Here is a 5,506-nt window from a genome sequence, read left to right on the forward strand (position 1 = left end):
TTGTTTTTTTATTTTATGTGACTGATTTCATATGGGACTAACATTATGAAACGGAGGGAGTATTAATATTTCCTTTTCATCTTCTATAATATGTTGCTTTATTAATTATTTTTTATAAATAATAATAATAATAATAATAATAATAAGTATAATTTTTCTATGTATAAATGAAACCATTATAACTACTTAGGGTATGTTCACATTTACTTATTATTTCATGCAGTTCAGTTCAGTTCAGTTCAGCTCTTAATTTCTCTCTCTCATAAAATATTTAATTCAGCTCCAATCAGTTCAGTTCAGCTCCAATAAGTTTAGTTCAGAATATGTGAACAAGGCCCTTATAAGCGTATATGGCCTTGTTTTTGTGAGTTTATGGACGAAGTATAGCAAAAGCGGAGCATATATAACGAGCATATTTCAGCAAAGTAACTCTAAAAATCAGTACTTTGTACCTTATTGTATAAGTATTAATAACATTAATAAAATACTGTTTTTTTAAAACCACATTAATAAAATACTTCGTAAGTCATAATCGTTACTCCGTAATACATTAAGGAAATGAGTATGAGTATCATATCTCTCTCATGCAACCTGTGACATGTCGGTTGCTTTGAGAATGCATGAATTGAACTTCTGTTGGAGTTGTCATCTTCCATCCCCACGCCGTCTTTGATTGGTAAATTTGTTAAGAAGAAAATATAATTTTTTTTTATATTTATTTTAGAGAGATAATTAATTAATTAATATTTATATAAAGAGGTTTTTCCCAAGTTTTTAAAAATCCATATAGGATTTTATTTACATGCCATATAAGATTACAAATTTCAGTTATAACCAATTAAATAAGATAATTAATTTTTTTTATATAGAGGTTTTTTCGCAAATGTTTAGAAATCCACATAGAATAAAATTTTATTAACGCGTTAGATTATAAATTTAAGTTATAACCAATTAAATAAGATCATCAAAAATTCTTATAGAATTATATAATAATTCATATGTCACATAATCAAAATTGACGAATGAAATTTTAAAGTTTAAATTAATTATATATAAAATATCTTTTGAAATTAGGAATTTTATATGAGTATATAATATAGAAAATTCACAATTTATTTTAAAATAAAATATTTAATAATATGAATAAAATAACAAATTTCATCACATAAATACTAAAAATATTTGTTTTTAAAAAATACAAACAAAGCATCACACGCACAATTGTGTATTTAATCATAAAAGCTTTTTAAAAAATGTATAATTAATCAATCATTTCCAAAGATTAGTTTTACCTTTAAAATGAAAAAAAAAATGTCCATAATAGTTTTTTAGGGATTTTTTTTTTATAAGAAACCACCATGTGGGTAGTTATGATGTCAGCGGTAATTATTTTAGTATTAATTTACTTTTTTTTAATAAAACTATTTATAATTTTCATATATTTCAATGTAAATGTGATAAATGAGCATAAGCTACACCTGTCACATCTATCCACTTTATACGAACAAAGAGCTTTGATCTCAAAACCATATGGCAATAAGGGGAATAGCCCTTTAATCTTATAAAATGGACACAAGTCACACAACTTTCTTTTTTCTTCAATGTAGGATACACATTCCAATACTCATCTTGACTTTTACACTCTTTCAATGTGGGACAATATATTTACTCACATTTGAGTTTGCATATGGACTCAACACTCCCCCCACACATGTGAGTTGTTCATAATACTGGTCCAAATCACAACACACCCAACATGGCTTTTGATACCATGAATATCGAATTCTTATGATCACGGCTTACTTTCTCATTAAATTAACTTGCGGGAAAATATATATGTTACAATATTCCTTACCCTAACAATATATTAGGAAAAAAGAAATTGACTAAAATACAAGATAATATCTTCTAACTAAATCTTTTTTAACTAATAAAAGTAATTACCGCTGACATCATAACTATTCATGTGACAGCTTCTTATTAAAAAATTTCCCTTCAAAACTATTATTGACATCATTTTTCAAAGGTAAAGCTAATGCTGGAAATGATTGATATATTATACATTTTCCAAAAAAGCTTTACTAACCCAACCACAATAGTTGGCTAGCCATTATATTTCAAAGCCAAAAAAGCTTTATTAAATTGACTGAATACACAATTTCTATATCGCACGGTACTGACCTAGTATTCTACTCCTCTCGTCCCTAAATTATATTCTTATTTCTAGCATTTATTACTCACTTAATAGATAGGAGTAGGAATTGAATGTAATTTAGGGATGGAGGGAGTATAAGATAATCCCCAAAATTATATGATATGATATTATCTCAATAAAATAAGTTCCAGCGATAATTAATTTAAATATGTATGAACATAACAATTACTTACTCACATGTGGATATCGTTATTAAAGTTCAAATTACAAATATTCCTTCATTATTTTTTTTGGTCAAAACTAAGGATATATAAGCCTTTTATTATTATTATTATTATTATTATTATTATTATATTATTATTATTATTATTATTATTATTATTATTATTATTATTATTATTATTATTATTATTATTATTATTTCAATGCAAATGGATTCTACAATGCTAGCTCTTGATTATATGTATACGAAAAAAAATATATATACATGAATTTGGGCTTAATATTTTAGCTTAATTTCAATTTAATTCAGTTTAGTTCAGTTCAGCTCCAAACAGTCCAGTTCAGTTTAGTTCCTCATTCCCTTATCTCATAAACAATTCATTTCAGTTCAGCTCAAATCAATTCAGTTCTGTTATTTTTAGTAAATTGGAACATACCCTTTTTAAAATATTACGTTTTGATTAATCTCAAATACTTAATATTTATTCCTTTCGTTTTCAAATACTTGCTCCATTAATTTCTACTCTTTGCACTATTCATTTATCCAACTTTGACTAATATTTGTGATTTATACATAAGAAAAAATATAGTCTTGTGGGTACTTGTTGGAATCCTCTCCATGAATAGATTATAAATTTTCAATTGTTATATTTTATACTTATTAATAATTAAAGATATAATTGATCAAATATTTGCATTGGCATACGTGCGCAAAAGAAATGGAACAAGTACTACGTATTTAAAATGGAGAGATTACTTAATTTCAAATTGTCAAATTTTTTTAATATAATATGTACTTGAAAACATTCATGTTAAAGAAGTGTATACAACAAAAATGTGAAAATTAAAACAAGCTAAGACTAACAAAAAGAAATACAAAGAGTAGTAAACTTTGAAAAAAAAACTACTTATATTAATTATTATGTTTGAATTGAAGGAAGTTTAGCAAGCATAGTTGACAAGTATAGTTTCTAATTTTTTTTATATCATGAAAAGTCTATTCTATAGAAAAAAAAAAGGATGATACACTTGTAATATGTGCTTGTATATATTAACATATTCATTAGAAAAAAATAATTAGTGAAGTGAAATTAAAAAGAGTTATAAATAGAATAGTATCAATTGTTTGAAGCTATAAGACGGAGAGATTAGGACAACCGAAAATGACTAGGATGCGTCACAAAATCGACACCGTTTTTGTCTTTCCAATTTCTCAAATGTAAATGTGGACCCCACCCATCTTAGGGGCAAGTGATGATCATTCATACACTTGTCAACGATGACCCAATAATAGCCCTTCTTCCTTCAATTGCTCATCACCTCACTTTATGTTGCCTTACATAATTCTCCCCTCATCTTATTGTAATGTGAAAGTAACATCACAACATTACGCATTACACTAGTTTATTACTAATATCATATGCTTAAAATAATGGTAATTATTGATTATAGACTAATGATAAAACTATACCTTGAAAGGGCATTCTTTGGAATGGGTAAGAGTTGCTTGTCCCCTATGTCTAATCCCGACTTAAGAATACTTTTGATTAGAGTTGATCATCAATTGCCCCCCCCCCCTCTTGGCTGCCTTGCTCGTGGGAGTTTAGGCAGCCCAAAAGAGCGTCTTTTTTTTAAAGTCTGGTAAAATCTTGGTTAATTTTGGAAAGTCAGTAGTGATGTAGCAGATTAATGTTAGATCATATTTAACTATATCTTTAATAACTCTTTTCAAAGATAAAAAGTAATGAATAAGTCGTTTAGATCAAGTTTAATTCATGTCGAGATAGTATATAAGCATCAAGAATAAGGATAATACTTTGTAACTTTTTGAAAGTGTATACGGTATAGTTTAGAAATACATACAAAATTGGAAGACCTTAGCTTGATGATTCTTGCCACTATTACAAAATTTTCTACATAAAAAAGGATCTAGAGACAAGAAATGGGGGCAATAGGGACAGGTTGAAAATAGTAACAATTATTTTAGATTCTCTTTGTAGAATTTTGACTTAGAAAACACAATAATACTAGCCAATGAGCAATAGGTAATGTCCTTGTAAGTACTATTTTCTCCACTTTAGTGTTCAACGAACTTTGTGTATGCTAAAGTAAGTTTAGGTTCTCCTATTTATTGGGGATGTTATGTATGTTCTTTGCATCTTCCATGGGATAGATTTAGCTTTTGAAGTCATTTTCAAATCAATCAACAATTGATCAAACATAGGATAACAAAAAGATGTATATGTATTGCTTTATTCAAGAGATCTATATGATGTAAATTTTTCAAGTTTTTGATTTTCCATAGATAGGTAAAAATTACCCAACAATAAATTGAATGATTGCAACAATTGTCATTAATTTTACATTATCAGGCCTTTTACAATTTAAACTTCTGGAGTTGATGACACACTACTTCAAGAGGCTAAGACTATATTATTGTAATAAATTACGATTATACCATATTTACACATTTATCTTTGTTGTTCCACTTTTTTTTTAATGTTACGTATGAGTACACATAAAAATCTAAATCTAATCGTAAGGTTGGTTTAAAATGAATGAAGTGTAATCTTGAAGCTTGGAATCTAGTTATAAATATCTAACATAAGCAGCCAAACTCTCCAAGTTCTAGGTTGGCTTGTAGACTCCTTGCATCACATTAATAATATCCTTTGATATTCAATTCATACAAAGTGATTTATGGTCATGGTGCAAAAAGAGTGTCATTACACAGTACAACACTTTGATTGACCTCATCTACTAGAATTAAGAACACATAAAGATTGAAATTTGTAGCTAGTTGCCATAATTCTCCTTTATTATTGTCATGCAACCATGCATGCATGCCGTCAAAGATGTGGAATTTGAGTAGCCATCAACAAGGACTCAACAAGCTAAGATTTAAAAGAAATAGGGCAAAAATCAAGAAGTTTAAACATGATGTATAAGAAACATTTTTTTTACAACAACAAATTCAAACTACGAATAGTCGAATAGTTCACCATAACACTTAGACGAGCTAAACTAGCTCTTACAAACCTACATAAACAAATACAAAAACTTAAAAACTTCATGTTTGAACGATCTTGGTTGCTTGAAAACAAATTCACTTGTCTTGGATCATACTTC

Source organism: Chenopodium quinoa, unplaced genomic scaffold, assembly GCF_001683475.1.
Source record: "Chenopodium quinoa cultivar QQ74 unplaced genomic scaffold, ASM168347v1, whole genome shotgun sequence".
Lineage (NCBI taxonomy): Eukaryota > Viridiplantae > Streptophyta > Magnoliopsida > Caryophyllales > Amaranthaceae > Chenopodium > Chenopodium quinoa.